Source organism: Eptatretus burgeri, chromosome 4 (assembly GCF_056783735.1).
Source record: "Eptatretus burgeri isolate ZD-2024b chromosome 4, Ebu_testis_v1, whole genome shotgun sequence".
NCBI lineage: Eukaryota > Metazoa > Chordata > Myxini > Myxiniformes > Myxinidae > Eptatretus > Eptatretus burgeri.
In genome coordinates, this window is record NC_140964.1 from 68097568 (window position 1) to 68124742 (window position 27175).

Here is a 27175-nt window from a genome sequence, read left to right on the forward strand (position 1 = left end):
TCAGAATATTTTAATTGGCATTTCCTCTATATAATGGGATACAGTCTGTTGAACATATCTACATCTACAAATGGCATGCAGGCACACCAAAGCAAACATAAAATATCAAAATTATATATTCTGCATTATTTATGCAAAGAAAAATTATGACATGGTTCATTATAGTTCACTCCTAATCGGCTATTAATGAAGATCAAGGCTGGAGGGGATAGCTTAGAGGTACCACACTCACCTTCCAGGTGACGAATGTGGGTTCAATGTCTGCCTCGACTTGAAACTGTCACCCCAGGTGCTTCACATGTAGGCTGCTGTATCAGTGTCGTCATCCTTTGGAGGGACGCTATGCTGGGTGTCCTGTCTGCTAGAATTTTCCTTGTGGATGACAGCAATTCCCTGGTACATATGTGCCAGCATCCTAGCCCAATTCCAAATCCCTGGCGAAAGTCCAACACCACCAGAGAGCACAGTGTGGTACCTGAGCACAAAGTTGGAACATTCAGGTCTCAAGGGCCAAGGGCAAACAATATTGCAAGATGCAGTTCTGCAATAACGGTCCACAGCTTCCTCTTCTTTTTTTTTAACACTCCCATTATTCAAACTTTTTGGGGTTGGTCTGCGAGGTGGGAGGGGGACGATTCTGGCTGTCTTTCTTGAAAATGGATGTTCAGATCTGACATACAGCTGTGGCAGGGATTTTTTTAATTTGTTCACGGTGCCCATGATAACTGGCATACTCTTCGTGAAAGACAGTATGACAACGTCCACCAAAGTCCCAGTGCTGACAGACAGGTACTCGGGTGAAACGTCCGATGGCACACCTGTATGCGAAAACACCAGGCTGACGGTTTATAGCCGAGTCGAGATTCGAACCTGGGCTAGACAGCTCACCCTGAGAGTCCACCAACAGTTTGCAAGTACACACATAATATGAAAAAACAAATCTCTCACATCTCTTAATCCTCATAAAGACATCCAGTTTGCAACAAAACTCAAGACATTCGCACAAACAGATTTCTAGATACAGATGAATGACATCTCAAATGCACCTGCTTCTGATAGCTAATCATCCTCCAACGTTAAAAATAATAATTATTGTCCACTGCAAATTCCATACTTTATTGAGTGACGTTTAATTCCAGGCAGTGAGTGTGTTTTCACTTAAGGATCATTTCTTCTCGTAGTATTCTCGGCTGCGGCGATTTTCTCAAAGGTTACCAAAACAACGAGACAACACTAGTTCCTTTTGTTTTTGCAAAGAAAACAAGGAAGTTCCCTTGTATTAACATGAGACTCCTGTTTCTAACAGGTGATACCGTCTGGCTCTCGTCTCGGCGGTGTTGTTCTTGGGGGATTAGCTCAGTCCCTTCTTAAGCACGCACCAAGAACCTGACGATGGCCGAAGCTCCGGGGCCTGAAATGGAAGAGAAAAACCATCCACGCCATGCTTCTGCACAGGCTTTCGCCGTCTCCCATGACTTTCAGAGACTCGAGACAAGGTGGTCGGTGAGTGACGGGCAAGGCTAATTAAGAACAGGGAAGTGCGCTTGAGTGGTGCGGAACCTGTTGACAAACACAAGAAGTGTTTTATTTGTTCTGCTACGAAGAATCGCAGGAAACACTCTCGCTGCCCCTTTTCTGACACACTTCTTGAGCAACCTCGATGGTTTGTGAAACATTTCTTGTGTGGTACCTCATGTAAGAGGAGAGATAGGATGGTAGTAAGGCAGAGAGTAGTTAATGCATGGAAAGGTAGTGTCAGCAGAAACAGAAAAGTGAGGTTCAAACTGGAATTAGATTATGTACCTAGAAGCATTGGGGATATTCTGGTACATTGATAGTGACAGGACTGGCTGGTGATACCTTGGGTACGGATGGCTGATATCCTCTTCATTCCCACCAAAAACAAAATTAAAATACTTACCAAGTTATCTGGTTCCATCAAGTCGTGTCCAACTTCTGGTGACATTCTGAATCAGATTTCTCCAAACATCCATAGTTCCAGCAGAGACAGCTTGCTTGCAGCCTTTACGCCATCCATCCAGGCTCCAGCACGGACAAGGTGTGCCGCGTCCTCTTCTTCCCTCAAGCATACCCAGCATGGTTGACTTCTCCAGACCTTTGTTTTATCCACGCATGATGTGTCCAGCATATGACAGTTTCTGTTTTTACATCAGTGCTCGTAATGTACACGGTGGTCTAATTTCTGCAGGCACCGATTTGTTTGTTCTTCTTGCAGTCTGTGAAGATGATTCTTGCACTCTATGAAAAATAAAAATAGAAATAAAATTAAAACACTAGTGATGTTATTGTGCTAGTCTCCTCTCCTCCCCCCAGTGAAATGAAGCAAATAAACCAGCAGATACAATTAATCGGGGCATGGATAAAGCACAGGCATGATGGTTCAAACGACCTCCTCCCACAGTGTGTGTTTCCTTGCGTTGGAATACCTTCATCAAATGAGAAAGGAATAAAAATAATGACAGAAAACGATTGCACGCAAAACAAAACCTTACTCACGTTTAACGTTTTACGGTTTTAGGCTTTCCGTAAGGACATTTAGCCGTTTTGAGATTAAAAAAAAAAACAACAAAAAAATCTCTGATTGTAAAAAGTGACATGGCAATCAAATATCCTTCATAATTCGTATCATCGTCTTGCAGGTAAATCCCACCTGCACGGTGTTCCACACAAATTCAGACTCGGCTCGAAATCCCCGTCTCGGATTTGAACCAAGAATTAAAGACACGTGGAAGATTCCATGTCATTTAATGGGGGATTCCGACACAGCATGGGATTTGGATTCCCCCTTTACCACGTGAGATGAATACACACAAACCTACACTTGAGGAACTAATTCGAGAAACAAATTCACAAATTCATTAATTTACTCGTCAAGGAACTGCGTCAGGATAGATACAGTGTTATCCAGGTTTTATCTCGTATTATTATCAAACGTCGGCACGCCGACAAGCTCAATTTATGGTTAAGCGGTTGTATTTAAGGTGGATTAAAGAGCATTACTCTGTCGTGAAATGTCGTCAAGCGAGACGTTTAAGTGCAGGTGGACGAGGCAGAATGTACAATTTGACAGTGTCTCAGCTTGGAAGGTGCTTTTCTTTCAGCAGATTAAGACCAGAAATGCAACATTCTTTTCCTTTGCTAACTCGGTGAGCATGGCACACGTCGGCCAAATTGCTGCCGGGATCCAGGTACTTAGAAGAGGAAAAACCACAAATCCTTTCAAGCACTATATAGGCTTTTGAGACCGCACGGGCTTCCCCACAAAGCGGTGATGTCGCCGCGCCAGTGGGAGCAGCCCAGAACGGGGGCTTGTCTTGGATGCTTCTTTAAACTTTATCCTGATTGCAGTTACATCATTCATCATTCCCTGCAACAACTAGAAAGGGGGATAAAATACAAAACAAAGAAATCTTCGATTCCTTCGAGGGTGTCTGTCTTTCTTACTATGTTACTACTGTAACTACGTTAATGACCCAAATTATTCCCACCTTGTGGAGTTGGCCAGGGAGAGTTTTTGGCCCAAGTGCATCATGAACCGGATAGCCAAGCCTGATGTACGACTGATGGTGGCAGGAATTTGCAATTTGGTTCGGTGCTGGCGATAAATTTTCCGATTCTTCGTAAAGGACACCAGGGATTAATATCCACCAACTACCAGTGGATGTTCAAACAATACAAGTGCTGGCATGGACGTGTCTTTTGGCTTAATGTCTTTCTAAGGGATGGCACCCACAGGGATGAACTTTCCTGCCTGCGAAACATCAGGTGATGGTATATGGTGGGTTGACATTAAAACTCAGGCTTGACAGCTCAAAGGCACATACCTCCAAACCATCCTGCCAGCCTATGTAGGCCGACTACGTAAATCCTTAGTGGCAGACAGCAGCTGCATCTCTCTTTGCTGATCTAGAAATTATTAGACTCTGGTTTGAGAAACGGAACACGTCCTTAAACTCTGGATTGCAGTCTCACACGATACTGTCGTTCTGAAATGATCGTCAAGCGAACTCACTTATTTCCTTGGTTATCTCCTGAACTTCTCCGTCGCATCATCTGCCATGTCCTTTTCTGGACTGTTTACATGGCAAAGCTGGCTTTCAAAGCCAGCCAGAGACTGGCATCCTCTGCTGATCCAAGTCTTTTTTTGGAAAATCAGAATTACTCATTTACAAGGCCGTCTCATCTTCAATGTTCCCCCTCCTGCCCCCACTCTCTCAGCCTCCGATCCTCTATCTAGTCCAGGATACATGCGTTCTTCCAGTAACCCCACCCTGGTTAAACTTCCAAAATCCATATTGTTTGCACACCTCAACTCTATTACTCCTCACTTTTCCCATCAGTCCAACCACCTTCCAGAGGCTGTTCTGGCTCACTTTTCCCTCCTGGACTTCAATCAAACAAGCAGTGCACCACAATGTCTCGTCATCCCCAATTTTGACCCATGACCTTTATTGCCAAATTAACCTTTTCCAATTCAACTGTCTTATTTGCTGGCTTCAGTTTTCCTCCCTTTCTTCCCTCTCCTCTTTCCTGTTCCTTAATTCCTTTAATGTTTGTCCCACTGTCAGTTTGACCTTGCTTTTCCATGAGCCACCTTCCATTGAAGAAAAATGAAAAATCCAGGTTCGATTCCCATACATCATGTTGATTTATATTCATTACCTATATGAACGTCCTTACAATTCATGTAAAAATTATTGCGATGTCTTCCAATGTCCTTGTGCTTCATTACATGATGTACGTTCAAGCTTCCCAGCGAGTTTGAGCTCATTGTGAAGATAATGTTTAATGTGTCATCCAGATTGCACAAGCTTTTCCAAATGCATTATGGGTATGACAGAAATGCTGCTCTTGACACTATGATTCACAATCACAGATAACTCACTGTGTTATCTGAGATTGTGAATAAATGCTTGCTGTCAAGAGCAACGTCCCGTTTTACACGATAATAGCTCTCAGGGAGTAAAACGCTTCGGAACTAGATTTATAGCTGGTACTGACTGATGCACAAGGGATGTATAGTTTTTGTCATGTATATCTTACACACACACACACACACACACACACACACACACACACACACACACACACACACACACACACACACACACACACACACACACACACACACACACACACACACACACACACTTTCCACCTGCCTGACTTTTGGAGTTGACTGTTAGATCTGAGATGCACATGATAAGTTGGTTAAGTGCTCATCTATCTATTATGTAAACAAATATGACAGAAGTTTAACATACGTAAATGTATATGTCTTTTGTACAACAGTCTTTGTACTTTGGCAAACCTCATGTAGTTGAAGTGCTTGAACAGCAGACGTATCAAATGTTTATTGTGGCGTTCACGAAAAGGTGGATCTTTACACCTTGCACGAGGGGGGTTTGTTTTTTCTGCATGGTCACTCATGCAAGATCGGTTACGCATCCGGTAGACGGACGGAGGTTCTTTTTTCACCTGTTTCTAACTTGCGATCACGTCTATGAAGTTTCGTTTTGATTGGCTAAGGTTCGTTTATCTATCCAAAATGTCTGCAAAACCACATGACCGATGACATTTTAGTGATCAATCGTATATCCTAAAGGGCAGTCGATGACACAGTTAAAGTTTCGTGTCATTCGGTTTGGCGGTTTGAGAGAAGATGATTTTTCAAGGTTTTTGCTAAAATCCAACATGGCTGTAAACCATGTCATCAGTGACATCATAGTTGGGATACTTTTTGTTCCACATGGATAGTTCATCAAAACTGTAAAGTTTTGCCTCAATCTGTTCAGCCATTTCAGAGAAGATTTTTGAAGGCTATTTTTTCAAAAAAATTATGGCTGCCAATCCGAGTCACAGATGACATCATGAATTTAATTTTAGACAAGTTTCTTCGTAGATGACCCTCAAAAAATTTCACACTGATCAGATAAAGTGATCAACACTTCTAATTATGACATCATGAAGGCTCTGATGACATCATCATTATCAAATGTTTTTCCTGTTAGTGCGTTCCTGACATGTGCCAAGTTTGAATTTTTTTTTCGTTCAGTGGATTCCAAGATGTCCAAAGTTTTTCCTTTTTTCCAACATGGCTGCCATGCCACATGACCTATGATGTCATAGTTATGATTTTAAAAATATCCAAGGGTTGGTGGCCCTATATTTAAAAGGTTCTCGTAGAAAACGAATTTAAAAGAGAATAAACGTGTGAAAGTAGGGGGAAGAAGAAGTATAATAACAGATGGAACCGAAACAATAGGATATAGGTTTAGCATGGTGTTGGCCAAGCGGTTAGGGTGGTGATTTGGGATCCTAGGGTCCTGAGTTCAAGCCACGTTTGCCACTGAATTAACACCAGGGGGTTGACTCAGCCTGTCATCCTTCCAAGGTCGGCAAAATGAGCACCATCCTCCTGCGCATAATTTCCTTTGGAATACTTGTAATCCTTGATATCTTCGATACCCCAACTAGATCAGCACTCGGTGGAGTGCATACCTCCACGAGGCTGAACAGTACATGTTTTGTATCCCACTAATAGGCCAGATCTGGTCCGGATCTGAACCAAAATCTAATCAGCTTGTTCTTGTCACCTTCCCAACTCATTCAAGTTTTGCCATAACCTGTCCACAAGGTTTTGAAATATCATGCTGTCTCATGTTTTTTTTTCGCCCCATCTCTCAATTTTGAAGAATCACTTAAATTCTCATATCCGGATACGGATCTTCACCAAAATCAAATCAATTCATTCTTGTCGCACACCACCCTGCCCACCAAGTTTTGTCCCATTCCGTCCATAAGTTTTTTGAGATATCACGCTAAATATAGTTTTTGGCCTCATCACTCAATGGTGAAGAATCACTCACAAAATTCTCAAATCAAGATCCGAATCTTCACCGAAATCTAATCTATTCACCCTTATCACACAGCCAACATGTCCACCAAGTTTCGTCCAAATCCGTCCATAACCTTTTGAGATATCCTTCTCAGATACAGGCAAACAAACAAATAGGTGAAAACATAACCCCAGGCCACCATTTGTGGCAGAGGTAGAAATAATTGGTTAAAATAAAATTACACGAACATCATTCTCACTGAACATAAAAGCAAAGTTAAAAAAAGTCGGAAAGAGCTGTAACTCGAAGGGCACTTCTCCAATACACAATGCCTGATCCACGAGAATATATCTGGCCCAATATGTTTTTGAAATATCATGCGATAAATCATTTTGGTCCTATCTCTCAATGGTGAAGAATCACTTTGAAATCAAATAACTCTCGTATCCAGATCCGGATTCAGATCTTCACCAAAATCGAATCAATTCTTCCTTGTCACACACCTAACCTGTCCACCAAGTTTCATCAGAATTCGTCCACAACTTTTTGAGATATCGTGTTATATATTAGTTGAGCCCGATCTCTAAATTGTGAAGAATCACTTTAAAAATTATCAGATCCGGATCTGGATTCGGATCTTCACCAAAATCGAATCAATTCTTTGCCACACACCCAAAGTGTCCACCAAGTTTCGTCCGAATCCGTTGAAAACTTTTTGAGATATCGTGCTACATTTCATTTTTAGCCTCATCTCTTAATGGTGAAGAATCACTTAAAATATTCTAGTAGTCGGATCCGGATCCGGATCTTCACCAAAATCGAATAAGTTCATCCTTATCACACACCCAACCTGCCCATCAAATTTCATGCAGCTCCATCCCCAACTTTTTGAGACATCCTGCACACAAACAAATAAACGGGCAAACAAACAGACAGACAGACAGAAAAGGGGTGAAAACATAACCTCCTTCACCTTCGGTGGTCGAAGTAATTACAACTAGAAAACATCTGAAAATGCAAAGCCCATCCACATCTGTTTTGTATTCAGACTTTTTCTTCTTCCGTCTGCTAAACATGATGAAAACAGCTAAAACTAGAAGGGCACCCGGGAGAGCGCAGACCTCCGCCACATAATGCCTGATCCATGAGAACATATCGGGCCCAATACATTTTTGAAATATCATGCTATATATAGTTTCTGGCTCGATCTCTCAATGGTGAAGAATCATTCACAAAATTAAACAATTCTCATATCCAAATCTAGATCGGGATTAGGATCTTCACCAAAATCAAAACAATTTGTCGTGGTGACACACCCAACCTGCCCACCAAATTTTATTGGGAGAGTCCACAACTTTTTCAGATATCCTGCACAGAGACAGAAAAACAAACAAACAGACAGACAGAAAAGGGTGAAAACATAACCTCCTTCACCTTCGGTGGTGGAGGTAAAAATAATCCAAGATGATTGATGATTTTTGAAAAATACAAGATTGACGATTTTTGGCGACCTTGACCTTTTGACCTCAAAAGCAAAAGGCTTTAGTGACCCAATATACAAATCCTGTTCAAATTTCAAGTCCAATGGAAATTGATGATTTTATGACCATGACCTTTTGACCTTCTTGACAGAACACAGGTTACTCTTGATGAATTGGGACACTGATATTGATATGCCTGACACGTTATGCAACCTTGACCTTTGACCTTTTCATCTAAAAACAAACAAAAAACAATTGGCTTCTAGCTTTTGATTGTTGAACCAACTCAGTGACATAATATGCAAGTTCTTAAAATTTTAGGTTGAAAATTGACAATTTTGTGTGACGTTGACCTTTTCACCTATTTACCAAATTATTAATTTGTCGTCTCCATATTCTCATAATAAAGCTTTGTTGAAAATTTGATGACAAAAGCTGAAATGGTAAAAAAGTTATGGCATGGACAGACACACAGAAGTGATTGCAAAACCCCATCCCCTGCGCAGCGGGGGACGGGCTAATAAGACTACGAATTGTCTTACAAGGAACTGCTCTGTGCTCTAGCAGTTTAAATGTTGAGTGTCAAGCAAGGAAGCAGTTCCATTTAAACATATGGTATGACTCGGTCAGGGTTCGAACCACCGAACTCCAAGCAGATGCTATAACCATTACACAACCAAGTCTGGTATGATAAAATATTATCTATTATAATAATACGCTTGCCAGTTGGTCCCCCCCCCCCCCCCCCGTCACACATCATGAATGATGGATTCTCATGATCTGAGAAATTAAACATTGTTCCATCATTATTTTAGTGTGTGTGTGTGTGTGTGTGTGTGCGTGTGCGTGTGCGTGTGTGTGTATGTGTATATATATATATATATATATATATATATATATATATATATATATATATATATATATATATATATATATATATATATATATATATATATATATATATATATATATATTGCTGCAGTTTTCGGAACCGCATGCATCCAACAGATAGTTGTCCCAAGACAGTTATTCCATTAATATACGTGTAGATCGTCCCTTCACTTTTGTCTAGCGGGACAACAGGAGCGTGCGTTGCGAGGATCTCATAGCGAGGTTTGTTTACATCATTCCTTCTTCATTTTATTTATAACTTCATTCCTACTCTTCTTTTCTGATTATTCCTGAGGTAAATCTGAGCCACATGCGCCCTTCGCTGTGAGATGGGTCCTCAGCAAAGGCCAAGCAAGCATGACACCCACACCCCTCTGTGGAAAACACAGCCTGCCAAACGCACATGCAGCGGTAATTTCCACTCAATGGACAGGAAACACACCCAGCACGACACCCACGCTGCACGGAACATGTACCGATGCCGATAATAGAAAAGGCCACCCCGCGCCACGTTGCACGGGATGCGAGTGTGCAAGGCGCAAGCGGCGCATTCCTTTCAACCCATTTCTGGACAAATTATATCGATCGGGTTTCGTCCCGCGCACACGATAGCAGAATTAGGCGAGCGCTGGCCACGTGAGTAATGGCGGATCGGAACGGAAGATGTTGTACAGAACGTGCTCTCAAAGGCACACCCATGTGCCGCTTGCGACACTTTGTTATCATACAGAGCCGGGCACGAATGGACACATCTTACTGTCTGTGCATGGGTTTGCCATAACATCTTACTTTCTCACCTCTACGGCCAGCGAAGCTGCGATCGGGTGAAGGCATGTTGTACAGCTCGGGCCACGTTGGCGCACATGGAGCGGGAGTGTTGGCCAGCGCTGGTCGGGGTACCCGAGTGGGCATGCGGGACTGACGCCACTTTTGGCCGGTCGTCAGGGCATGGCCCGGGGGTTGGTGCAAGGTGATTCATGGTGCGGAGTTCGGTGTGGGTGATTCGTATCATGTCGTGAGGTCGGAGCAAGACATCTTTGTGGCATGGGGTCACCTTGCCGGAAGTGGAATGTTGTTGCTTCCGGCCATCGCGGCATGGCCGCACAGGGGATCGGGGCCAGTCAGAGCGCCCGATTCAGGTGACGACACCGAGTTTCGGGGTGGCCCTCCGCCCCGAGCGGATCCTTCTCTCTCTCTCTCTCTCTCTCTCTCTCTCTCTCTCTCTCTCTCTCTCTCTCTCTCTCTCTCTCTCTCTCTCTCTCTCTCTCTCTCTCTCTCTCTCTGCCCTACCTCGCCTCCCGCTCAAGCTGGACCTCGACTCCGCCTTCTGTCATCACTTCGACTCCGCTTTCTGTCGTCATCGCTGGGCTCCTCCTCCTCTTCTCCACCCACACGACTCTGACTCTACCCTCCTTCACGCCCACGGTCTCGACGCGAGCCACCCAAAGCAGGAGACGACATGCCAGCCATCAGGGGGGTACCGCGCCACGGAGCATTCCCCCCAAACGTATTGGTGATGCGTTCGGGTACCGCGTATCAATTATACCAAGGTACTGAGAGACCGCAGCCTCAACTCCTCTCCTGTCTTGCTTCAATCCCTCTTCATCGGGTTTTCTGTGTCTGTGTGTGTGTGTGCGTGTGTGTGTGTCCTGGCACCTGTCTATATAAGTAAGCTTGCAGAAGATTGTTATTATTATTTTCGGGTTAAGTCTGCTCTGCGTCCGTTTTCAAAAGTTGCTTGTTTATTGTCGCACCACACCCTTCTTCTCTATCTCTGCTTGCACACCCCAATAAATCTATTGATTGTACCACATACCCTTCCTCGCCTGCTTGTAAATAAATTATTATTAGAAATGTTCCCAGCTTGTTTTGTCTTTTCCTTCATTGATCCAGCATGGTCCGAATCTTAGCTTAGCCGGGACTTTATTCCCAACAATACGTTCCTCTTAGCCGGTACGTCCTTGGCAGTGTCGCTTGGCTGTATCCGATCCGGTAAAGTGATCCGGTCCGGTAGAGTGATCCGGTTCGGACAAGGCGTACCGAGGGCATGTTCCCCGGTAATTAAATCAGGTGATTATTTTTAGGTAACCGGATTAACTAGACGGAGAACCCTAAGTCACGTGGTTGAGTTATTGGCGTCCATGGTCAGTTAAGCGACCCGCCGCGTCACAGAATTATCCGTGTGCGACGGCCTACAATTCCAGGGAGTCTGATGGGAGCCGAGATAGCTTCCTCCCCCTAATGGTCTTCTCGCCCGACCCCCAACAACAAAAAAACAATATATACGTATGTGTATATATATATATATATATATATATATATATATATATATATATATATATATATAAATATAAATATACATATATACACATATGCATCAGAAGAAGGTAATTAATTTCGGATCATTTATTCACACAATTAGGCAACTCATATTTGAGAGTGGCAATTCCATTGACTTTCCACGGACATCTCTCATTAAATTGTGTATTGGAATCAAGGTGGATAGGAGAGGGGGAAGAGTTAAATATTCCACAATTTTAATGAGGTAATGAAGAAATAATATGAAATGATGCAGGAAACTCTTTTTTGCTTTTGAGGACTTTCGTTGCGGTGGGGTTGAGGACATGGAGTGTGGAGGATTTGAAGACAGGGTCGCAAGGGTTTGAGGAATCGGGACGAGGGGGGAGTTGAGAACTCTAAATGAGGAGGAGGTTGAGGACTCAGGACGAGGGGCGAGTTGAGGACTCAGGACGAGGGGCGAGTTGAGGACCCAGGACGAGGGGCGAGTTGAGGACTCAGGATGAGGGGCGAGTTGAGGACTCAGGACGAGGGGCGAGTTGAGGACTCAGGACGAGGGGCGAGTTGAGGACTCAGGACGAGGGGCGAGTTGAGGACTCAGGACGAGGGGCGAGTTGAGGACTCAGGACGAGGGGCGAGTTGAGGACTCAGGACGAGGGGTGAGTTGAGGACTCAGGACGAGGGGCGAGTTGAGGACTCAGGACGAGGGGCGAGTTGAGGACTCAGGACGAGGGGTGAGTTGAGGACTCAGGACGAGGGGCGAGTTGAGGACTCAGGATGAGGGGGAAAGGGGGAAGTTGAGGACCCAGGATGAGAAGGGAATGGGGGAGTTGAGGACCCAGGATGAGGGGAGAGTTGGACTCTGGATGAGGGGGGAGTTGAGGATTCTAGATGAGGGGAGTTGAGGACTCTGGGTGAGGAGGGAGTTGAGGACTCTGGGTGAGGGGAGTTGAGGACTCTGGGTGAGGGGGAGTTGAGGACTCTGGGTGAGGGGGAGTTGAGGACTCTGGGTGAGGGGAGTTGAGGACTCTGGGTGAGGGGGAGTTGAGGACTTTGGGTGAGGGGGAAGGGGGAATTGAGGACTCTGGATGAGGGGGAGTTGAGGACTCTGGGTGAGGGGGGAATTGAGGACTCAGGTTGAGGGGGGGAAGGGGGAATTGAGAACTCTGGATGAGGACGGAGTTGAGGACTCTGGATGAGAGGGGAGTTGAGGCTCTGGATGAGAAGGGAGTTGAGGACTCTGGATGAGGGGGAGTTGAGGACTCAGGGTGAGGGGGAGTTGAGGACTCAGGGTGAGGGGGAGTTGAGGACTCAGGGTGAGGGGGAGTTGAGGACTCAGGGTGAGGAGGGAGTTGAGGACTCAGGGTGAGGGGGAGGTGAGGACTCAGGGTGAGGGGGAGTTGAGGACTCAGGGTGAGGGGGGAGTTGAGGACTCAGGGTGAGGGGGAAGGGGATGGGGTTGAGGACTTGGGATCAGGGCGGGAGGTTTAGGATTTGATATCGGGGTGAGGGTCGAGGAATTTGATTTGGGAGCGGGGGGGGAGGTTAAGGACTTCAGACTGGGGAGGGGGTTGAGGACTTGGGATTGGATTGGAGGAGGGGATAAAGGACTTGGGATTAGGGGGGTTATGACAAAAAAAAAAAAAACCCAGCAGCATCCAATCACGCCAATCATCAAAGTCTTCTTCCTTCAGTAAAGCAAAAATAAATATGAACAAGCCGGTAGGTGACATGGCTGCTCACTCTCGATGGAAAGCTGGCCGACGCGACGAGCCAATATTCATGTACATGCCATCAATCAATTTCATTCTTTGACAATCGAATGGCCACGGCACGACGATCAGAGTACAAATTAGCGAAAGTAAGAGTATGCATGTATCAGAAATTTTCGTAATTTGTATATTGTTCAGTATGATGCTGTAAGACATTCTCCTTGGGCACAAAAAAAACAGGTCCCTCGGAGGTCCAGTTTCGGAGGTATTGATTTTTTTGTACAGTCCACAATAAGTGTACGATGTATGATAAAGTATTTTAGCTGTTGCTAAGCAACGGAGGTGTGCATAGCAACCATTCATTTTTGTGTACATGCCAGCCACATTGTACACATTTCACCCAAGTTTCATCAAAATTAGACTCTTTCTCTTTGAGATATTCGCAATTAACCGTTTCTGAAATGTTCGACATGTACTCACCCAAAACCTATCTCCTCCTACAAATATTTTTTGTTAGGGCTGCAAGTTGGCATGAAGGGAGCGAGATAGATTACGCACAAAACTCTAAGCCTCGATTTTTCGATTTTTTTTTTAAATTTTTTTTTCGATTTTTTGACCACTTTAAAGGGCCGTTGCTGGGGCCCGGGGTGCCATAGTCGAAAGCACACTCGATTCCCATAAATATTGGTCCTACCTTCTAAATTCCATTGGAATCGGTTGAGTGGTTTAGCCCTTAGGCTTGACCAAAGTTTCGCGGACAGACAGACAGATGGAAATGTCCAGAATAAGGGTGCTTTCAGAGCAGCCAACAGATAAACATGGGGAAAAAATCCTCCAAATTGTGAGAGAATGTCAGGACGTTCTGGTATGAAGATTCCTTTCCTCCTACTGACTACTTGATTCAATAACCATCCAGATAATCAGTTTGGAACTGCCCAACATTGAGGTTTCAGCCCTTCAATCCCAAAACATCTCTGAAGAGTGGGTCCACAAACTGAGTTGTGTCTGTAAGTAATCCCCTCAAATAGAGATAGACTGATGAAAGTTGAAAGAATATCGTAGATTTATGACAAATCGAAAAGAGAGCTTACCTGGAGATGACTCACCAAAACAAACCATCGATGGTGAAGAGATCTGAAGAATTATTTCAGCTTCTCCACTGCACGATTCAATATTTCCAGCTTCTCGACTGGCCATCCAGAGCATCAGCTGGGAAGGGAGATGGAGAGGGGAGAGAGCAGGTTTGTAGATCATCACGACCATACCTTCCATCCCGGGCCTGGATATCCTGTTTACAGAGCTCATTAATTGTTTGTACATTTAAACCTTCAAGTGATGGATCCAAGATTTTAGGAGGGGGCAGGGGTGGGGAGGGAGTGTGTGTGTGTGTGTGTGTGTGTGTGTGTGTGTGTGTGTGTGTGTGTGTGTGTGTGTGTGTGTGTGTGTGTGTGTGTGTGTGTGACAACACTGTCAATTTACAATGGCAAAATCGTACAAGTGACTAAGTCCCCTTGACAAGGTTTTTGCTACGTACAGTAATCGCCAAATCAAGGTTAAATTAATGGAACATTTTATTTAAAAAATAAGTACCTGTCTTTTCAAACACATTCTAGAATCTCGAATCTAGATTATACTTTTAGAACACAAACAGCAGGGTAGAGGAACAGGATAGGGGAACCATTAAAAGATTAAGTGGCATAGTGAAGAATGAGAGCAAGGGCAGAACACAGAGTGTGAACAAGATGGATACATCTGCAAACTCAAAATCACAAAGGGGGAAAGAAAAACTGGAAACCTGGAAAGAGATGGGTTTGGAGAGGGTTGATGGGGGCATAAAAGATCATGGTTGTGGATGAGGGATGACCTGATATGGTGATCTTCTTCGTTCGTATGCAGCACAAGGTTGCGGGGTAGCATAATTAGCTAAGGGTGCGGCTATGCCAGCTGTGCCGCTGCTCTCTGCTGGTTAGGGCACGAATTTGTAATTTCGCCATGGTGCCGGCGATATCTTGCTTCCTGGTCGTGAAGGACACTGTGCAATCCTTAACGTCAACTAATGAATGCTGAGTGACAGGACCCCGTTTAATATCCACCTGAGGGACAGCACACACATTGATGAATCACCCTGCCTGTGAAACACCAGAGTGACGGTTTATAGCTTGGCCGGGATTCAAACCCAGGTGAGACAGCTTTGGAGGTGAGTCTGTGTACCTCGAAGCCATCCCTTGAGGAAGATGGTGATGGACAGCTGTCTTGAAGCCCTGAAGGGAAGAAGATCAAAGAGAATGTGACAGTTGGTTCATGTACAAAAGAGGAATCGATAAGTGGAGGTGAGCAGTGAGTCTGGATTTTGGGAGTTTCACCAGAAGGGGGCAACTACTGGCAGACTGCCATGCCAAACCCTTTGGGGGGGGGGGAGGTGGTGGGTTGGCAGAGCACGATTCCGCTCCAAAAGATAATTGGTCGTCGGTTAATTTTTAAATTACCTAAAAACAAAATGTAACCACTCAGCGGATCCTCACTCACATTTTACCATTTCCACTAATAATCAAGAGAGGGTTATGACATCCATTATGATTATATCTCCACATTTTCTCCTCAAAGAACTCGACAGACTCGTCAATGAAAGTCTAAACAGATCAAAGGGCTGGAGATACCCGCATGATGACGCTTTCGATCTACGATGTAGACGAAGCGAGACTGAGAGGGAGTAATTAAGATCGGAACAATGGCGGAAAGTCCTCTCCACACGTACAGGTCCTGCACGACAAGGGTCAGGCCTATTCATACCGAACAAACTCGTACAGGCCGGGCCTATCGCGAGGGGACTGTGAGAAATGTTTTCAGAGCACAAAAGGCTCAGAAGCAAACACAGACTCTGCTGAAAGAAACGCCTTAAAGGAATGTCTTAAAAAAAAAAAAACAGAAAAGACTTTCTTCCTCTGTTGTGAATGTCTCGCTTTCTGTCACTGTCAAAGACAATGAGCCTGCAATCTGATGCAGTGTTCTTGTAAAAATACTGTTCGTGTATTAAGCACAAAGATGGAGATAACACCCAGAGGGACTGCCGTGCGTCTGACCGTGACGTTGCGATGGCAATCTTTTTGTCCATCAACAATGCGTGTTAGATGTGACATGATTTGAAACGTCAAGTCGCAAAACACGCGATGGCTTGTCGGGCTACCTGTCACTGAATGTGACCACCGGTAATCTCCTACCACCAATTATCATTGGAGGGACCTGGGGTTTAATCAACAAAAGGGACACAATTTAAACAAATAAACAGGTGTGCTTAATTACATTTGGACGTCAGGATAATTTAATTAATGAAGGCTGTTTGGAAAAATAAATAATGGATTTGATGCCCATCGCTGTATTAAATTGAATGGGAAGCCAATTTTTTCCAACTATCATCCCCCTATACAGAGTACTATCGTACTTCATGATATTCCAGCATTCGGCAATCCTTTTAAACAGAAAAAACTGAACCCACGAAGGAAAATTACTTGTGGGAATTAAACTCAGTTTGGGGAAGGGGTGGCTGGTTTAAACAAAGGAGGGTGGAGAGGCATGGGAGGAGGGAAATAAAGAAATATATTCAGAAAAATAAAGTCGGGAGGGAGGAAGAGGGGATGCAAGAGAATAGAAATTCCAAATTAGTTTCCAAAAAGTTTACCATTTTGCAGATAAGAGAAACACTCCTTGCCTAAGGGAGCAAAAACTTTAAGTTTGAATTTTGCACACACACACACACACACACACACACACACACACACACACACACACACACACACACACACACACACACACACACACACACACACACACACACACACACACACACACACACACATATACACACAGAAGATAACAGGCTTTTCCATAATCAGACACCCGTTCATCAATTCTATAACCACAGGCAAATCGGAGGAAGGTCAGGGCAAATGTATTGGCTTTTCTAACATGACAAATGCATTTCTGGCAAAGCATGTTCTGAACTTGCATGGATAAACATCACATTCCGATCTCCTTTGTTCCCGATAGACTCCATGAAGCCCCTTTTAGAAATTACCCACACTCTTTAGATTATCTCTCAACTCATCTCTCACCTCTGGAATAAGCAAGTAGTAAGCACAAGTTTATGGTCGTCGTTTAACCATCTGCCATGGTAGCCTGCCCACCTAAAATGCAGCATTTTATCAAAAATGATGTTGTTGAACTTTATTTTATATCGCCTCCTGATATATTCCTGATCTTCTCAAGATTACCAAAAAATATACAAGTGCAAACATAACTGTGACATCTCTTATCTTTCTCTTTTCATCAACACTCGTAGTTGATGTGGGCTTGTATAAAGGAGTTCTGAGGCTTGACTGCTTAAAAGTGCAAAACTTGTGAGCTCACATTTCCAAACAACCTGACAGCAATAAACAATGGGATTTCACTTGAAAGAATAATAGTCAATCAACTTCAGGTTAGCCAATAACAGGTAGGCCTTTACTATTACGATGGACCAACACCCAAATGGGGCAGTCAGTCCTGTTGTGGAGGTGTAGAGTACATCCAGCATTAGGTTCAATCAGCAAGCTAAAATTGTGAAAACACAAGACTTAGAGCCAAAGAAAACTCAGGTTGCAAGGCTACTGAAAACACAGTCTTTTCCAGCAGAGATGGAAAGAAGTGAAGGTATGAATTAAAAAAATATTCACAAAATCACGAGCTGTTCCGACACTTGGATATGTCTTGCAATCACTGACAAAAGTCACACTCTTTCCGTCTCTCTGAAAATACCATGTGGTGAACCCTCCAGTCTACTTTCTTAATCCTCTTGAAGAGTTTGGTCACATTGTTTTTAATAATTTGGGTGGGGGGGGGCAGGAGAGGAGAGGACACATGGGGTGGATATGATAGATATAGAAGGAAAACTCAGGAAAGAAAAACTGGAAATTTAGAAGGAGGTGGGCTTGGGAGTGGGGGGGGGGGGATTGACATGGGTAGAAAAGATCATGGTTTTGGATGGGAGATGATCTGAGACTATAGTGAACAGTGAGCTTGAAGACCTGTAGGGAAGAACGAGATAGAAGGTAATGCGGAAGTTGGTTTCACTAAAAAGGAACGAATGAATGGAAGTGAGCAGTGATGCTGGATTTTGGTAGTTTCACCCAAAGGGGGTTGATGATGGACCATGTGCACCATGCAGAAACCTGGGGTGTGGGAGGGGGAGGGGGGAGGTGGGGTAGAGACCAGAAAGAGCGGAGGGTGCAATACCAGAAAGGAGGAGGTAGAAGAAAGACAGACCACCGACCTGTCTGTGATGAGAAAGTGGTAGGCTTCATCACAGGAGATTACAATAATCTTTAAAGCCTTGGTTTCCACAGTCGGCAGCTGGCTTTGGAGGCAACTTGGAAATGTGGTTTGCCCAAGAAAGATCATAGTCGATAGTGAGACCTCAGAGTTTGAGTGACTGAACTTTCTCAAGAGGATTGTTAAGAAAGTAGACTGGGAGGGAAGGGAGGTTGCCAGATGGTCCTTGTGGATAGAGATAGTGTTTGAGATTTGTCAGGATTGAAAGACATATTTCAAGTGTTTGACCATCTTGTGATTTTTCAAGGTCTGAAAAGATGGAAGAAGCTGCAACCTACCTGCCTGAAGGATAAGGGATGTCACAACAGAGGGTAGAGTCATCAGCAAATTCATAAAGGGGATTTTCCAGAGTCAGAAAGATCATTAATGAAGATCATGCATAGGAGTGGGACCAGAACACTGCCTTGGGGCACTTTAGCCTTGACAGGGAGAGGAGATGAAGGGATTTCGTTGAGTACCACACGTTGGCTACGAGAGTCGAGAAAGTCAGTAAGCCATGTGTGGCGTTGGTCTTGGATGTCACAGGCAGAGAGTTTGGAGAGCAAGGTTGGATGCCACACCATCAAAAGCATAAGATATGTCCAGAGGAACGGCTCTGATCTCATGTCTGTCATTGAGGTCCTCCATCCACTGTTAGGTGAGTCAAAGCAGCATGTTCAAGGTGGAGTGACCTGGTCTCAAACCAAATTGGTGATTTGAGATGAGGTTGTTGGAGAAAAGGAAGGATTTCACATCAACTGCAATGATGCATCCCATGACCTTGCTGATGATTCGACAATCTGATAATAGCCTGCAAAAGTAGTCACCCCCTTAAAATTTTTTTTTTTTTTTTTGTGCACACCATTGCGGCTCGTATGAGAGCTTACACACAGAACGTTCAACAAGGAGAGCAGGAGACAAGAGGGGTGGGAGAGGGAAGGAAAAACAGTGGGGAACAGAGACATTAGGAGATCTGTAGAAGTGAGAGGGATGGGCTGGGGTACACAGGGGAATCAAGATGGACACTCCAGGGACTTTCAGGAAGGAAAGATGGGAATTTGAAGGAGGTGGGTTTGGGGTGGGTTAGCAGGGGGAGAACAGATCGTGCTTTTGGATGGGGGGGGGGATAAGAGATGGTAGTGAACTGTTGTCTTTAATACCTGGAGGGAAAAGCGGAATTGAATAGAGTGTGGGAGTTTGTTCCAAAGGCAGTAACTAAGAGGAATGAAAGAGTGAAGGTGATGAGTGATTCTTGATTTTGGCAGTTTTACCAGAAGGGGGTTGCTGGCGGACCTTGAGCGCCCTTTGGAAATATGGGTGGGGGAGGGGGACATATCTCAGACAGAGCAGGGGGGCGAGGCTGGAGAGGAGATGGCAGAAGACAGACAGACCACTGACCTGCCTGTGGTGAAAGCGTGAGAGACCCAAAGACTCAGCCTCATCGCGGGAGATACCAATGATCCTAAATGTCTTGGTTTCCACAGCATGAAGCCGAGAGAGGTGAGAGGTGGAAACACCAGCTCAGAGGGGAGAGCAGTACTCCATCAGGCTGCAGATGAAAGTTTTGCACGTGGTCAGGAGCTCAGGTGTGCCAAGGAAGGACTTTGCACGACGGAGGATGCCCAGTCGGCGACTGGCTTTGGAGGCCAGTTTGGAAATGTGTTCCTCGGAAGGATCATGGCAGACAGTGAGACCCTAAAGCTTGAACGAAAGGACTTCTTTAAGAGGATTGTTGAGAAAGTAGATGGTGGTGGGGGGGGGAGGGGATTCCAGACGGTCCTTTCGGAGAGATAGTGAGAGTGTGAGATTTGTTAGGTTTGAAAGACATTTTCCATGCGTTGGACCAGTTTGTGATTTTATCCAGATCTGCAGAGTGAAGAGGCTGCTGCCCCAGAACACTGCCTTGAGGAACTCCAGCCTGGATAGAAAGAGGGGATGCGAGAACTCCATTAAAAGGCCACACATTGGCTGCGAAAGGAGAAGAAGTCTGCGAGCCATGAGTGGAGATGTCCTTGAATACCATAGGGAGAGAGTTTGGTGAGCAGGGCAGGGTGCCAGACCGTATCGAAGGCATACGATATGTCTAGGGAGGTGGCTCTGATCTCATGTCTGGCATTGAGGACCTCCATCCATTGTTGGGAGAGCAGAAGCAGTATGTCCAGGGTAGTGACCTGGTCTGAATCCAAATTGATGATCAGAAATCAAGGCATTGGAGAAGAGCAATCAGGCTCCAACCAATAATGCCATATTTATATGTATTATGAATTATGTGGAAACAATTTTTCCAAATGAACTTATTTATTCATAACTGAGGAGATCAAACGAAACACTGTTATAGTTGAAGTAGGTCACATGTCAGGAACACCTGCAAAAAACATGTCGAAATCAATATTCAATGGTTACAAAAGTATTCAGCCCCTTTGGAGGCGGTAGAAGACAGACCAGTTGGACGTCTTAGTTGCTCTTTCATTCATTTCTTGATATGGAAGGGGTCGGATGAGTTGGTGCCTCATACTTTGAAGAACAAGTATTGTTCCAATTTTTCACATTGATACTCGAGTCATCAGGAAAGCCAAGGCTTGTAAAAACACATCCGTAACTTTTAATTGTTCAGTGTGTGGCTGTACCCATACAGGTGTTTACAGAATATCCAAGAAAAGACATGGCATAACATTGTTTACCTTTTTCGCATCACATTTAGCAGCTCTTGCATCACTGTCCTTGTTGGTTTTCGGAGCTTCATGTTGAAAAAAAAGGTTGGATACGGATCTTCTACCAATTTTTTCCTTTTCATGTTATATCCAAAAAGATCATCCTGTCTTTATTGCTCCGTTTGAAAACACCAAGGCCCAAAGTCTTCACAAGGTATTTTGTGCCTTCCTCGACAAAATTTGACTACAGTATGGCCAGTTCCTATATTGTGAAACTACTTTATTGTTAACTCTCTCTGGATATTTATTGTACACCGTTCCTTCCCAATTCCATATCCAGGCGATACATTATGTCATTGCCGCGTACCGAAGGGAGTACTCAGTTTTCATTCTGTTTGTTTTCTTTCTTGTTTTCTTATTTGTTTGTTTGTCTGGGGGATATCTCAGCCATCTTTTGAGCTAGAAGCTGAAATTTGTGCTTTGGCAAAAAAGGTATTTTTTGTTGCTTGATTAATCAATTAATTGATTAATTATTATCGATTTATTAATTACTTATCTATTTTATTTCTCATCCTGGCAATATCTCAGGCTCCTTTTGAGCGAGGAAGCTGATATTTGGACATGACTGTGACAAGGTGATTTTGCCTATTGTGTTGTACACTGCTCCTTCCCAATTCCATATCAAGGCATTGCATGACATCATTGGCAGGTGCCAAAGGAAGGGAGTACTCAGTTTTTACTCATTATTTTTTTTTTCTTGTTACTTGCAAAATCGAAGATTTTGTTATTTTATTTGTTGGTCGATTTTGTTATTCTCTGTCTGCCTGTCAATCGCCTGCAGGTTACAAATTAAAACCGATCTTCACGAAACGTCACCAAGTTGTCAAGGTAGTCTCAACTGCAATGCCGATTGATTTTGAGATCAAGGGTCATCTTCAGGTCTTATTTCTAAAATTGTCATTTTTCATCCAATTGACTTGAAATTTGAACAAGATTTGCATATTGTGTCATTGAATTGGGAAACCAACTATTTGAGGCCAAAAGGTTAAAGGTCCACTTAAGGTCAAACTTCTGAAATCATCAATTTTTATCTGAAAAAGTCAATTTTCATCCGATTCACTTGAACAGGAATAGCATGTTCCATCACTTAAACAGCAATTTTACGGTGCATTACTGTATTGGGAAACCAACTATTTTTGAGATCAAAAGGTCAAAGGTCGATTCAAGGTCAAACTTTTAAAATCATCAAATTCCCTCTGAAAATCGTCAATTTTCATCCGATTCACTTAAAATTTAAGCAGCAATTGTATAGTACATCACTGAATTTGGAGACCAACTATTTTTGAGGTCAAACTTATAAAATCATCAATTTCAATCTGAAAAATAATCAATTTCATCCGATTGACCTGAGCTTTGATTAAGATTGTCAATTTTAATATTAATGAAATGGACAATTTTATATATCCATGGCAACCTTTGGAGAGGGGGTGGATTTTGCAAGTATCGTGTTCTGCACGACGTCTTTTTCTTGTTTGTTTGTTTGTCCGGATGATATCTGAGCCATCCTTTGTGTTAGGAAACTGAAATTTGGGGACAAAAGTGAAGATGTGCTTTGGCAAAAACGGTATTTTTTAGTTTTTGATAAATCAATTAATTGATTCAAAACTTAATTATGATCGATTTCAAAACATTTGATTATTACAACAAAATTTAAATTTGCATTTCAATAAAATAGACATAATCAAAGCTTTTTGAGTTGCACTCAGGATAAAACTGCAAGCAGATTAATAAGAAAAAGCACCAAACTCATTTATAAAGTTACAATATAATGTCCTCAACATTGATTGGTTGAGAGAAAGAAAGAATGGGATTACCTGATTGGTGGAACCATAGAGCATCATGAATAATGAGAATGCAGAAATGAACTATTATGAATAATGATTCGGTGGAGATGAATCACCAAAGTACCAGCAGAAATGTAATGCTAATTTGCTGAGGGCTAGTTTGAGGCAGAGGAGGGGGTTGGTTTTCATGATGACAATATTGACTGTGGTACAGTTGTCAGACAGTCGACCCATCATAGTCAAAATAGATATAAAGTTCGGACAAATTCTGTCGACAAAGAATGGGATTGGCTGACCTGATGAATGTGGCCTCCATTGCACGAAGGTGAGCTAAACTGCATCCTCTACTCAGGATTTTAAACTTGCCGATACGATATTGCTCTGCACACTGAGGATTATTCAGTAAATGGGAACCAATTGCAGAGGTACAAGGAAGAGTTGTCGTGCTGTGTACATTCTTACAAGCCTGAGTTGGTTATCTCTGTTTGGTTGACTGACCCTGTCCGATCCCCAAAGGGACGTGTTGTTCAATGCGATCCTTCAATCTCAAAGATGTGCGGCCCACATACCGAGCATCACACTGGCACTGAAATTCATAAATGATCTTATTTATATGAGAGGCAGGCAGAACATCTTTTGGGACTGACGGAAGCAACTAGTGGGTGGTAAAAACCACTCGTGGTTTAACAGTATAGTAAGAATGGGACACTGTCTGTTTGATCTGGTTTTCAAACCGTTGAGACACTTTGCCTTTCCAAGGTAGATGTCGGTATGCAGGACATTTACCAGGTTCGATTATAGGATTCTTAGGTGGGTTCAGGAATTTGTATACATATTGCTACGGTTGTGGGGGTAGATGGAGGAATTTTATCGGATAGTCAGGATTGAATAGAATTGTTTGGTCCGTGGACGTGTCGGAGACATCTCGATGTAATTCAGTCGGGAGACTGTGAGCTTAAGTTCTCCGTGTCACCACACGGGGGTTGGTGCGGTGTCAAATAGATAGGGATTAAGGATGAGTTCCCCCAGTATGTAATTGCCCACCTGTGACGTTTCCTTTTGTTTTTGTATTACAAACCAGTAAAGATGGAGTTGCAATTTTATAACAACAACTATAACAAAAGCTTGCCAAACTTGCCACGCAGGCAGAGGCCTTGCCGGGTTTGGTGCGAGCAAGCTTGCCCAAGAGGGAACGGTTGTTCGGTGACGTTAGAGTTCAGAGATGAGGAGGAATGCACAACTGCGGAGTGAGGGACGCACACGGTCGAGAGAGAATGTAGCTAGGAGATGGCCTGTAAGAACAGAGCTTTACGGCTGGCTTTCCTTTGATGCATGAAGAACACTGGACGATTCTCGTATTCATGTTGAGGTGATTTGGCCACATACTGAGCAAGACGCTGGCCATCAACTCTTGGCTGGTTGCGTGGGACGGACCTCAGAACCTCGTTCGTGTATATCAACGAAGGGGATGGGGCCATTCTGCAAAGAGCGTATCGGCAGGCGCGATAGACGAAGAAGCTGCACGACGATCGGTGAGCCTTGGTGTTGAATACCGCTCATGAATTGCCTGACGAACGTTCCTGCTGTGAGAGCAGCTTGGCGCCATTTCGCGCGCATGTACACGTGCAGGACGAAGCGCCTCGATTCCACATTCCATAAAGACCATCTCTGGACCAAGCTAAGTGCCAGAATACAGGAAGGATTTTCTTTTAATTTGTTTCCCCTTGTCTGTATTTAAGTCTGTGTGTAGAGGTGCCTCAATTTACCTCACATATTATATTTTGATGATTGTTCTTTGTAAATATTTCTATTGCCATTAAATTCCCGTGTTTATTTCAAGTTGCTGTGTCCATGTATTTGTCGTGGGATTCGTGTATAAACCCCCCTGTTCATCCGTGTCTCCGTCGCTCTGCCATTGCACCCCACCCCTCTGTGCGTGTGATAATCTCCAAGGATCAACGTGCCCACCTCCTATTAAGAGAAAAAAAAACTGCTCGGCTGTCCGGGCTGGCGGTGATAACCACCCGTCACCACAATTGGGTCGGTGGGATTAACCTGGACCACCAGCTTTGTGACAACATCTATTGATGATCTGTTCAGGACACCCATTATCAAGACCAATAGTCTTGATGGTTTCAATTTCAGCATGGAGTTTATCTGTGGAGCAGATCTTTCTTGCTCTATTGACCAAGATACCAATCAATCCAATCTTGTATCTCGAGGAACTGGAAGAGTCCCACCTTGCATACTGTCTGGTAAAAGTAGACTTACGGTCTACGGTTTTAGAAGCGTCGGCCAACTTCTCAACAAAGACATCCAAGAAGGGGCGTATGCCGGAGCATTCCATCTCAAAGGTGAACTCTCGGGATGGATGGAGAGAGTTCAGGTATGCCAAGAAATGTTTACATGCTGAGGTTGACTCAAAGACAGCAAAGATGTCATCCACGTACTGCTAAAAGATGGAAGGGGGTTGAACTCCAGGACGTGGATCTGCAAAGGCACGTTTTTCACAGTAACCTACAAAGATGTTTGCCAAGACGGGGCCTAGAGGGGATCGAATCGCTACACCATCGATCTGAGTGTACACTGAATCATTGAAAGTGAACTCGACAGAACGGGTCACCATATTCATTAATTCAACAAAGACAGACTCAGATAGACTGGCTATATCATATGAGCACATTGTGTAATTCTCGGTTAGGTGAGCGACGGATCGTATGGCATTGGCGAAGGTGAAGGAATCCATAATTACATGTTCTGAGACACCGTCCAGTGCTGGCTGCAAGAGTTCACATCACCATCTGGCGAGTTCATGCTGCGCAGAGCCAGTCATCGAAAGGATCGGCCGGAGAGGAACACGATCTTTATGAGTCTTTGGCAGACCATACATCCTAGGTCTTTGCGATCCGACAGGTCTAATTGTGTCGTAAACCTCGTCAGAGAGGGCTCCTCGTTTGCAGTTGCAATAATCTTTTTTTTTACATTTGTTTCTCCAAACGAGATGTGTGGTCACGCTCAGTTGTATTTCCCAGGTGTTGGAACTTGGACACATTGCTCAAAAAAATCACAGCCATTTTCTCAACGTAGTCACTCTTATTCAGAATAACCACGCCGGAGCCTTTACTGTATCTGGTCTGCAAATCTGGATTTCAGGATTGGATTTGGGTCACGTGTCCTAACCAAATCGTTTGGAATGCCACAGTAGGAGTGAGCGAGATTGGCTGGTCTGGCGTGAAGTGCTTCGTTTTCCTCATTGGATACTGGTACGTGCTGGAACAGTTGAGCGTACAGAAACTCGAACTCTGCAAACACCACACCTCCTCTCGCTTGACGTTACGATTCGGGACACCGAATGTGAAACCATGAGGCAAGACAAATTCTTCAGTCGCAGATAGTTTACGATCTGACACATTGAGCACACGTTAGGAGGGATCAGTAATCGAGGAACCAATCCGTTTTTGTTTCAGACGGTCGACCGCACGTCAATGCTTCCTGTACGCTCCTTGCTCGGCTCGTTCGTCAATGGAGCTAAGTGACGACAAACGCGAATCCAGTCAGAGACAGGAACCCACGTGCGAGGTTCCATTCGTCCTGTTAGTTTCATCCTCCATAAAACGTGCGCTCGACCGTCCAACCTCGACTGAGATGAGAATTCTGGATCCTTTTTGCTGAAACAACCCTGTGACGAATACATGTCCTCAGGAAGGCATTGGACACGGGGCGGCGGTTTGAAGTTTTCCTTTCAATCTTTCGACATTATTCACGTTCGAGGAGTTGGAACGAGTTGCACGTTTGTCTCAAATAAACAAACATTTAATTCGTACAACAAAATTTAAATATGCATTTCAATAAAATAGACGTTATCAAAGCTTTTCGACTTGCATTCCTCAGGATAAAACCGAAATCAGATGAAGAAGAAGCTCCAAACTCTCGCTTGTGAAGTCACGATGTATAATGTCCTCAACGTTGATTGGTTGAGAGAAAGAAAGGACGGGATTACCTGATTGGTGGAACCACAGAGCATCATGAATCAGGAATCGGCACAGATGAGTCACCAAGCACTGGCGGAGACGTAATGCCAATTAGCTGAGGGCT

At 44.0% G+C, this 27175-nt stretch overlaps 1 long non-coding RNA gene across 6 annotated transcripts; it reads right to left on the reverse strand.

The window, feature by feature from the left end:
* On the reverse strand, positions 1 to 27015 carry LOC147028285 (uncharacterized). Of its 6 annotated transcripts, none has more exons than XR_015057508.1 (5): positions 26963 to 27014; positions 15454 to 15503; positions 14334 to 15335; positions 1922 to 2259; positions 1 to 1690 (listed from the first exon to the last, which is right to left on the reverse strand). It is a non-coding gene; the product is annotated as an uncharacterized LOC147028285 (long non-coding RNA). The 6 variants fall into 6 exon arrangements; XR_015057506.1 differs by having other exon boundaries at positions 6 to 2259; positions 14334 to 14451; positions 15107 to 15335; XR_015057503.1 differs by having other exon boundaries at positions 4 to 2259.
* Between the last annotated feature and the right edge of the window lie 160 nt (positions 27016 to 27175).